The 11,470-nt window shown below is 41.7% G+C and overlaps 1 pseudogene; it reads right to left on the bottom strand.

Moving 5' to 3' along the window:
• Nucleotides 1–854: 854 nt before the first annotated feature.
• LOC133752824 (microfibrillar-associated protein 3-like) lies at nt 855–2,260 on the bottom strand (annotated as a pseudogene).
• Between the last annotated feature and the right edge of the window lie 9,210 nt (nt 2,261–11,470).

The following is an 11,470-nucleotide window of genomic DNA, read 5'->3' as shown; positions in this document are numbered from 1 at the left end:
ATTATCTGTCACTCCTCTTCAATTCATCCAAAATCCCTTAAGTAATTTCTCCTAACTTTTTTTTTGGATAAGTACATACATTTTTATTTGACTATTAAAGTGCTATTCTGGGGGGCAAAGTTTTTCTCAGTTCCATAACAGCAGATTCATTGGAAACAAACAAACAAACAAAAGCAATGCATGAAAATAGGCCTGAGGAGTGAAAAAAAAAATGAGCCTAGAAAACTAGTTTGGAACATTACAAACGACCTGTAGCTATCAGCCCTGGTACTGGTGGAAAACACGGAGGCCTGCTGGTAAATGTGCTAGGGAAAAATGAGGACAAAAGTGGCAAAGAGGACTCACTCACAAAGAGCAATTGGTATTAGTATAATAACAATTACTCTGTTATAAAGGGACAGTGAGAGTAAGCAAATCTGAGAAGAAAGCGCTACAAACCCAAGTACGTGCATTTGCTACTGTAGCAGGCCTATAATTTTTTAAAGGAAAAGCAATGCACTGTGCATTGGACAGGGCTCTTAACTCAGGATATCTTACAGTAGGGTACTCTTTGGCAAAAGGGCAACACCAATTAAAGGATTCGGCAGTGAATGGCCTCTGATATTCACATCGTGTGGACAGACACCTTCTGTCCGACATGACCAATTCGCACCCTGATGTTGCTTGCATCCTTTCCTACTGGGGAAATTCCACTCGCATACACTGCACACAGGTGTTTCCCCTTTTAAAATGGCATCAATCCTCTTAAGGGATGAGAAACTCCTGGTAAGGCTTAGCGGCAAGTGCATACTACATCTGTATTACAAGGAGCAGCCCCTGATTTTCTTGATATGCATAGCTTTTTGGAATTGATGTTAGACATGGCTTTTGTAAATAATGCAGGTGTTTTTGTCACGTGTCACTGCTGGCTCTGGAGTCTCCCGGTGAGGTGGTGGCAGTCCTCAGTCTGATACCTCAACAGGGGTCGGCTCTTCAGACATTAGTTCCGTGGATGTTACATCTGTAGAAGGCTCTGCAGTGTCTGGGGAATGCTCGGCCGATGGTTCTGTCTCCTCTTCATCTTTGACTTCAGATTGTGCACCCTCCTGCTCATCCCCGTGATCCTTTTTGGGCTGTGGGTGAATGGACACCTTGATGGCAATCTGCTGAGGCTGTTCGTGCAGGGATGAGGCACCTGAGTCGGCGGTGGGAGAGTCACTTCGCTTCAGAGTTGGGGATCGTGTAGACCTCGTCCCTGCCTGCAGCCTCCTGTCCTTCGGGAGTGTGCCTCACAAAGTTCTGCCCTTGCTCCTCCAGCCCCCCCCTCCCCACTTCCATGACCTCCTCCATGATCGTCCTGCAGTTCACGATGAGAGGAGGCAGAGGCGCACTCCTGGCGAGCTCTTCAATATAGCAGGCAAACTCCATGGTTTTGAACTGGGTGACTTTGGCAAGCTCCAGAGTTTTGGCTGAGGTGATGATGGGGATCCGCTTGGTGATCTCAAATGCCTTCTGCAGCTTCTCTGCACCTTCTGTCCTAAAGAACTCGTTGATGGCTTTCTCAGTCTTCTTCAGGTGGCTGCTCCTCGTGCACAGGCTGTGATGTTGAGGACCATGACGATGGTGAAGGCCACGAGGCAGACAACCATGTAGTAGACACCCATGTCCCCAGAGGTAAAGACGGCTCTCAGGGTCACCGTGTTGTTCACAGTGCCATAGATGTTGGAAGCCACACACGTGTATTTACCTCGATCTGAGAAAGACGCCTTGGTGATGCTCAGGAGGCCACTGTCATGCATTGGCCATTTCCCTCCTCCTCTTTCCTTCTTTTCCTCTTTCAGCTGCTTGCCCATGGACTTATACCACTTGAATTGCATGTCAGGGATGCCACAAACACTACAGTGAATCAAGGCACTGTTCTCTTCCTTGACTATGATGTGATCAGTTCTGGCCATGATTGTGGGCACAGAGCTCAAGACCATGTCAGTGCCATTTAAAGTGCTGTTCGTCACACTCCAGCAGTGGCTAGAGTGGACACTAGGATTAAAAAGGGCACAGTAAGTAGAAAGCATACTTTCAGATGGCTCTTCAACCAACCCCTCTTCTTAGTTTGCTCTGTAAGGCATTAGAGAAATGGTTTGCCAATGGAATATTCTACCAGACAACACACTATCCAGAGCAGGCCATGGGACAAACCTGTCTTGGATCCACAGAGCTGGTACTTGATTAAGAATCTGGCACCACCGTGCCACTCAGAGGATCGCCATGCACCCCTCGCCATGGCCAGCGGGACAGCTGCTGCTGCTCCCCAACTCTGCGCCCGATGCCCGACAGCGCTTGTTGCCGGGAACCCATCTCTGCTGGTGTCTCGCAGTGGTGCGGGCTGCAAGGCAAGAGGTCCAGAGTCTCCCCTAACTTTTAAGGTCAAGGTCAAATTCCTAGGAGATTTGGCTCCTGCTTGCTTTTACCTTACCTCTCCACAGTTCCCTATTCCAGGCATGCTGTTTGCTCCAGGCATAATGAACTATTTGCAGTTTTACAATCTTAGTTCTATATGTTTAGGTCTTGATCCATTTTGAGTCAATTTTTGTATATTGTGTAAGGTAAGGGTCCACCTACATTCCTTTGCATGTGGATATCCAGTTTTCTTGATACCATATGTTACAATGGTGTCCTTTCCTCATTGAGTAGTCTTGGCACCCTTATCAAAAATCCATTGATCATATAGATGGGGATTTTTTTTCTGGACTCTTGATTCTATTCAGTTGGTCTATATGTTTATTCTTATGCCAGGACCTACTATAGTGTTTTATTAAGTCCTCCACATTTGTTCTTTCTCAAGATTGTTTTGCCTATTTGGGTCCCTTGAGATTCCATGTGACTTTTAAGATCATTTTTTTATATCTGTAAAAAAATTCTTTTTTAATATAACATTTATAATTATAAAATTTATTGGTGCTACTTTAGCTGCATCCTTGTTGCATCTTTATTTACATTTGTCACAAAATATTTAAAATTTATCTTTTGATTTCTTCTTTGGTTGATTATTTAGGAGTGTGATGTTTAATTCTCATGCATTTGCAGGTTTCCAAAATGTCCTATCCTTTATTTCTAATTTTGTTCCATTGTAGTTGAAGAACATCCTTTCTTCCTATCCTTGTAAATTTACTGATTTTTATTTTGTTGCCTAGCATGCGGTCTTTCCTTGAGAATGCTCTGTGTGCATTTAAATGTGTGTTCTGTTCTTGTTGGGTGGAGTATTCAATAGATAGCTCTTAGATGCTGATTAACTTATAGTTTTGATCAAGTCTATTTGCACTGATCTTCTGACTAGTTGTTCTTTCCATTATTTAAAATGAAATATTTCCCTTTTCTTCTCTTCATTTCTGTCAGTTTTTGCTTCATGTATTTTGGTACTGTGTTGTTAGGTGCATATATGATTTACTTGTTGGCAATTCCTGATGGTTTGGTCTATTTATTTATTTATTTATGAGGCAGAGCTACAGACAGAGAGAGGGAGAGACAAAGTGAAAGATCTCCCACCTGCTGGTTCACTCCCCAAATGCCCACAATGGCCAGATCTGAGCCAATCTGAAACCAGGAGCCAGGAGCCAGGAGCTTCTTCCAGGTCTCCCATGCAGGTGCAGGGGCCCATGCACTTGGGCCATCTTCTACCGCTTTCCCAGGCCACAGGCAGAGAGCTGGATTGGAAGAGGAGCAGCTGGAAATGAACCTGTGCCACAGCGCTGGCCCCTGGATTGACCTTTTCATCATTATAAAACACTCATGTTTCACTCTAGTAACATCTTATATGTTAAAATCTTTTTTTTTATTAGTAGAGCCACTCTAGCTTTCTTGTTGTTGCTGTTTACATGATGTATATTTTTTTCCATCCTTTTACTTTCAATCTATTTGTATATTTGAATATAAATTATCTTCTGTAGAGAGTATAAATTAAAATTTTGTTTTTTAGCCCAAACTGAGAATCTCTTTTATTAGATTGTTTAATCCATTCATATTTAATGTTAATATTGATGTAGTTGGATTTACATCTGTCATTTAACTTGTTGTCTTCTGTCTCATATCTGCATCTTTCTTGTGCTTCTGTTTTCTTTAGAATTAAATGAACATCTTCTAATGTAGCATCATTTCTGTAATAATTTTCACAATAGACATTTTTAGTTATTAATCAAAAATATCTTAAGATTTATACTAATGATATATATAAATGTTAATCCATTATGGCTCTATTCCTTTCCCCATTTTTGTTGCATTACCATTATACACATTACAAACTTAACACTACACTGTTATCATTATCACTTTATATATTTTTTTTGTGTTCTATGGACCAAGAGAAGGGAGATGAAGCATATATTCATAACTTTCAGTGTAGAAATCTTATTTGTTATTTCTGCTTCTCTTTGTTCCTGTGTATTTCAGTTAAAATTTAGAATCATTTCCTTAGCTCATCACAGCTTTGTTTCCATTCACTTCCTTTGTGCTGCTATTGGCAGCTATATTACATTTTTGTATGTTATGGGTCAAATGATACATTATTTGTATATTGTTTTATGATATTGATTTCTAAAGCAGTTAAGCAATGATGGGAGGATCAAGATGCATTTATACTGTCATATTTTACATTATCACTTTTTCTGCTGTTCTCTGTTACCATGGTATTAAAGTTACTGTTTATGATTTTTTCGGCCTGAGTAATTTAATGATTCGTAGAAGGTTGGTGTACTGACAAAAAAAACCCTGCTTTTGTTTACTGGGAATGTTTTCATCTTGCCTTCAGTGTTGAAATTTAGCTTTGCTCTGTGGAGTTTTAGTCAACAGGTTGTTTTTCTTTTTGCACTTTGTGTACATTATCCCACAACCTTATGGCTTCCACTGTTTCTGATAAGTTAGCTGTTAATCTTATTGCTGTGGTTCTCATGTAAGAGATTGGTTGTTTTTCTCTTGTTTTCAAAATTTTCTCCTTATCTATGGCTTTTAGCATTTTACTGATGTATCTGTTTATTCTAGCTGGAATTTCTTTAGCTTCTTAGATGTGTAGTTCAATAAGCTTGGGAAATTTTCAGCCCTTATTTCTTTAAATATTTTTTTCTCCTCCTTTTTCACCTTTGCTTTTGGTAACTCTCACTACACATAGGTTGGTGCACTTATTACTGTCTCACATTTCTCCAAAGCTCTTTTCAATTTTTCCTCATTCTTTTTTGTCTGTTTCTGCTTATATAATATCTTGATCTATCTTGAAGGTCAGTTTTGGTTCTTTATATCATTTTTCTTTATTGATATTTTCTGTTTGATGCAACGCTTTTTTCTGTACCTCCCTTTCATTTTATAAATATTATTTCCTTTAATTCTTTTGAACACATTTATAATTGTGCGCTGAGTCTTTGTTAATTTTCACATTAAGTTACCCTCCTAGGCAGCTTCTGTTGCTTGCTCATCCTCTACCCCTCACCAGTGTATGGGTGACGCATTCCTGCTTCTTTGTCTCATGTTTTGGAAACTGGACATTTTAGGTAACACAGTATAACAACATGGAAACATGGATACCAGTTCTCCCCTCCTTTGCCTCCAAAGCTTGTTATTGTAATTCGCTTGCTTGCTTCTTTGTTCAATGACCAGTTGAATGTTTTCAGTGATGTCTACTTGCCCCCACTCTCTCCAGTGTGAATCTCTGAAGTTGCTCCTCAGAAGGCTCAATCTTTAGTATGACCATAAAGCGGGGAAGCAGGATTTAATTTGTATTCCAGGCTCTTTCCATACACAAAGATAACAATTCTAGGTGCTGACATACATAAGGGAAATACATAAGGCAAATTTTATTCCAAAGGTGAGGAAGTGAACACACACATGCACATGAGCATGAGTTGCCCCACACAGAGAGAGACACCCATCATGCATGACAACTGGGCCCAAATGGAGAAAAGGGGAGGGGAAACAGGGAGGGCACCCCAGCACTTCCTCCAGTTGTGGTCTCCAATAGAAGAGAGAGAAAGAGAAAGAGAAAGAGGGAGAGGGAGAGGGAGAGGGAGAGGGAGAGGGAGAGGGAGAGGGAGAGGGAGAGGGAGAGGGAGAGGAGAGGGAGAGGGAGAGGGAGAGGGAGAGGGAGAGGGAGAGGGAGAGGGAGAGGGAGAGGGAGAGGGAGAGGGAGAGGGAGAGGGAGAGGGAGAGGGAGAGGGAGAGGGAGAGGGAGAGGGAGAGGGAGAGGGAGAGGGAGAGGGAGAGGGAGAGGGAGAGGGAGAGGGAGAGGGAGAGGGAGAGGGAGAGGGAGAGGGAGAGGGAGAGGGAGAGGGAGAGGGAGAGGGAGAGGGAGAGGGAGAGGGAGAGGGAGAGGGAGAGGGAGAGGGAGAGGGAGAGGGAGAGGGAGAGGGAGAGGGAGAGGGAGAGGGAGAGGGAGAGGGAGAGGGAGAGGGAGAGGGAGAGGGAGAGGGAGAGGGAGAGGGAGAGGGAGAGGGAGAGGGAGAGGGAGAGGGAGAGGGAGAGGGAGAGGGAGAGGGAGAGGGAGAGGGAGAGGGAGAGGGAGAGGGAGAGGGAGAGGGAGAGGGAGAGGGAGAGGGAGAGGGAGAGGGAGAGGGAGAGGGAGAGGGAGAGGGAGAGGGAGAACCTCCCAGCACCTCCATTTGTGAGGTAGCAGGTGGGTGCCTTTATAGACAGAAAATCACCTGGGAGTTTAATGTACCTCTGTAAAATTCCAAGTGGAGCTCAACATCATGGTGTCTTCCCCACCTCAGGATGCCAAGGCATCCCAGGACAGGGGCAGTTTTGATTGACAAGTAGGGGGGTAGAGTTACCTGGGGCCCGGTGGCAGAGGGTGGTGGCTTGCAGGTACTTCTAGCTCAGCAGATCCCAAACTAGCTATTCCATATCACCCACAGTCTCATGTGCTATGCCCAGATGAAAGTGGTTTTGGCAAGGGTCTGTTCAACTGTCTTTTTCCCTGACTATACTCAGCTGTGAGGCTTCTCTAATTGCCAGCTAAATGTTCTATTGTTTTCAATGCTGTCCTGGAACATAAATTGCTTCTCAGACTAATCCAATCAAATTTAGGTTCCTTTAATGGAGTAGTTAGTGAGGTCAGTATCTTAGATTTGTTCTGACCCTGGGAGAGCTCTATTCAACTGTTTCTGTGTTTCTCTCCAGCAAACTAGTTGGCCTATAATTTAGCCTGGATCTCCAATGAATCTACCAGCTCCTTCCCAATAGGCTTTCAGCACAACTTCTTCTGCTCTTAAGAGTGCCACTAGGCTTGAATTTCTTCACTCTCTGTTCCAAGCCAAGTCAGTTCCTTTAAGATGGGAATTGGAACTGTCTTTTCTATGACCTGCCTCTCTCCTCAGGCACAATCTCTTAGGGCGATGAGAGTAGAGTCAATGACTTGTTTACTCCTGAGTGACACCTCTGCTTTAGGGCTGATTACTTAGTGGATGCAGTTGGGGAAGAAGTCTCAGTTCCCTAGACCTGTCTGTCTTGGCTTTGAAACCTTTCCCCAGGAGTTATGGTCAGGACAGTGGTGTTTCTAATATCCTAAGTAGCACTGAGCCCAAGGTGAAGCCTCTAGTCCCTTAGTGCATGTTGGGAAGGAGAAGGCAGCACATACCTCTTTGTTTCAGTCACCTGGAATTCAAGCTCAGCAGTAGTTAGCTGGAGACAGGATGTTCAATGCTGTTGTCCTGTGCCTGCTGGAACTGTAGCTCTCTGAGAACACAAGGAGAGGGAGTCCTGTATTCTTGCCTGTACCATCCTGGAATGCAGTTTCCATCTCTCTTGATTGGAAGGTGGAAGAGAGAGCAAAACCACAGACTCTTATAGTTCTTACTGAGTTTTAGTGGATTTTCTTGAGTAAATATTTCTTCATTTGCTGTGTGCTGGTAGGGCCATGTCAGACATTAAATGGTTGATCTAAAAATAATTTTCACCAATTTGACTGAGGAGTGGGTCCATGGAGTTCCTTAAATTGTCATGTCAGAAGTTGAACTCCTCCAGTGATTTCATTCCTGAACATAGGTAATTACATTCTCCATAAGCAGTTTCTGGCTGTATCAATTTCCATAGTCTTCTACCTTAATTGCTGTCCTCTAATCAGCACTTAGAGAAAAATGTTAACTTAAAGAATTCACACACTGATTAAGAACTATCTTTAATTTTTTTTAAAAAAAGAAGAAACAAAAGGTTAAATTGTGTTTTAAAGCACATTTCATAACTCTGGATGATTTACATGTTTAGTTGTAAATTTGCTGTCTCATGCAAAGGTCACACATTGTCCTGTGTGAACAAAATCAGACTGACTTGGATTCTGCTCCGAGCATTTGCCAGGGGGTGAGTAGGAAGACTGCTTTTGTAGCTTGAGGACTGAGTCCTATTCACTTCAGAGTTTCTAACACAGCCATCAAGAGTTGGGTTTTCAAGGGCTTATTTGTGAGTAACTGCTTTACTTGTCTTAAAGAACAAGCTTACAGCACACATGTGTGCCTCCACACAAGCAGAGTTTTTGTCAATTAGCAGCAATAAAGATCTTCACTAATAAAGAACAGTTGTATTCAGGTCAGTTCCTCAATTTCTATATGAATTTACCCCCAGAAAAAACACTACAGAACTGAAATCTCAAACTAAATTTAGTAATTACCCCCCTGGCCCATCCACTAAATCTTACTTGAATTCACGAACTTGGGTGGACAACAGACATTAATTTGTATTCTTAATCTTTCTAAAATCAAGTCCAATCTGACTCTAGTCTGCTTACTGCCTGAGAAGAAATATTATCTCTGCTACTGACAGGTGCTTGTCTCTTAGGCTGGATTAGAGAGACTGGTTCATAGATCGCATGATTATTGCTGCTATGTTTTTTAAGTCTAAGTTACTTTCAGGGCAAGTAGCCACTGGGGATCATTTCTGGGGCTTTTGGGGGGCATGGGCTGTATCTCTGTGTAGTCTCTCAGCTTTCCCTACTGAGATTCTTGCCAAGTCAGGGGTCAGGGCTTCATTTCAGACTTGGTGGTTGGTTGTATGTATCTGCTTGTCATCTCTGTAACTGAATACTTGACACAGTCTACTTATGAAGGGAGGAGGTTTATTTTGGCTTGTGGTTTTGGAGGTTCACAGTTCAAGATTGCATGGGTCCCATTGGTAAAGCCATCTAGTGAGGCTGGAGGGTGAAAATAATGGGTGTGTGGAGAAAGGGTCATACAGTGAGCCAGGAAGGAGAGGGAGACTAGCCCCGACTCAGGCTTTTGTAACCAACTCTCTCATGAGAACTACCTACCATAGGCACCCACTCCACGACCTTAGACCTTCCCACTAGGCTGACCTCCTGGACACCAGAATTGGATCTAGTTTTCACCCTCTTAGTACTATCAGCACAAAGCTTGAAGCTTAAACTTTAAGTATTTGGGTGAGTTTGGGAGCCATATCCTATTCAAATTATAGCAGAGATGCCTTCTCCTTTGATTTAACTACTTGCTCTCTTAGAAACTCCCAACACCAATACAAATGACCTACTTTTTCCCTCTCCTTTCTGTCTCTTTGTCTTCTAAAATCTTTATATTCTTAAAAGGACACCAGTTATTGGATTTAGGGTCCACTCTAATTCTATATGACTTCATCTTAACTTGATTACATATAGTGAGACACTTTAAAAATTAGTTCACATGCACAGGTGATGGAAGTTAGGGCTTGAACACAGTTTTTGGGGATGCAGTTGAACCCACAACAACGGTTAGCACTAAATTATTATCAGTTTCTTGTAGATGAGGATGAGGGAAACAGGATTTCTCTGAGAAGGCGTCTTCGGACTCTCAGGACAAAATGCTGGTGGGGGCAGAGGCAGTTAATAGAAAATGAGGATGCACTCATTGCACACTAAATGTTGATGGTGGGTCTGCTTGGGCACGGTGATTCTCTGTCACTTGACCATAATAAGGAAGAAGGAGCTCAGAAGATGAAGAACTACAGGTAGACAAATAGGAATTAAGCAACTTTGGTCAAATTCCAGATGAGTCCAGAGAAAAAGAAATCTTGGTTGGTACAATGATCCATGATTTGAGTCAAATGTCTCTCTCTCTCTCTATTTTGAATAATTTTGAGAGGTAATTGAGATATCATATTCCTAAGTTTTAAAATTTCTCGTAGTCTTTTCTTCTTCCTTGGTTCTTTTGTAATAGAGCTACTAAAATTTTAGCTTTTGGTTTCCTTTAATAGGATTTGCTTTATAATTCCAAAGAACCCCTGGGTTTTAATTCTTTCTCAATTGTATCATCTTAATTATTTGAAGATTAGCAAAACTGTCAAAATAAAGAGTGAAAGAGAAAATTAAATCCAAGGCAAAATTAACAAAGACTGTTTATTCACCAGCTCGTATTAAGGGAACTCTTGTGCAGATCCCTTTCATTTAAGCAAGAGTTCAAAGGTGTTAGAGAGGAAAGTCAGTTTTGTATTATAAAGTGAGGAAATACTGAGACAATCTCTGATGGATGAGCATTTATTTAGGTGACATTAGGAGGGAAGGAGGCTTTCTAATGGTCTTTAAGTACACAGTTGACAGTCCCTGGTGACTGCAAGGGGGCAAGTGGACAAGAGGAAGGATTGTTCAGTGTTGAAGATGGAGGGATTCCTGTGGCTGGTCATGTCCCGGAAGGAATAGACCCACAGGATGTTTCTTTTCAGTCAAATTGTCATTGTGGTTCTTACTGGGGCAGTGGAAGCTACCATGACAGACAATCTCCCCAAAGTAGTGAGAGCTGCAGATAATGCATGCCATTGTAATGGGATAGAAAGGATTCAAAAAGAAAGACTACTAAATGACAGCTGGAAACAAAGCTGAATTTATTTGCTTGCCCTGCAACACTCAAATACTAGCTCAGCAAGACTCTATTAACAGAAATTAAGGTCTAGATACAGAAAAGCAAAAGGAGAAAGTACATTAAATGAAGAAAGATGTTGAATTCAAGTCTCCAGTTGGTTTATAAAGCAGATTATAAACGCTTCAATACCAGGGTGGTCAATTTTGGATGTTTCATCATCAAGTGCCAGAAAGCTGAGTTTCAAACAAGTCCATGATAACGTGTGTTAAATTCCAGAGGATCTGCCTTCGTTCAGTGGAAAGCCCACATGCACAGGCCCAAGCGTTTTTTCTTTTCTTTAAACAAGAAAGATTAACATATCAAAGTTAAAGAAAATTAGACCCAAGAAAGCATCTATAATCTTAAACTTTGCCTGTATACCATGGGTTTTTTTTGAGTATTATTTTTGAATTTTTGTCAAATACATATCCAATAGTTATAAACATACTGAACATACTATTTTGTATTTCCCACTTGCCTTCTGATTTGACAATATCCTAAAAGATTTTCCCATGTTATTACACAGTCTTTATTGTAGTATTGTCTCAACTCAATTAAACATCATTTATTGATTCACATCTCCCATTGTTGAACATTTAGTGTCCTCAATTACCTGTTTATGTAGCAGTGAACATCTT

This window comes from Lepus europaeus, chromosome X (genome assembly GCF_033115175.1).
Source record: "Lepus europaeus isolate LE1 chromosome X, mLepTim1.pri, whole genome shotgun sequence".
Classification (NCBI taxonomy): domain Eukaryota; kingdom Metazoa; phylum Chordata; class Mammalia; order Lagomorpha; family Leporidae; genus Lepus; species Lepus europaeus.
Note: the sequence above shows the minus strand (reverse complement) of the source record. Positions and strands in the feature narration are given on the sequence as shown.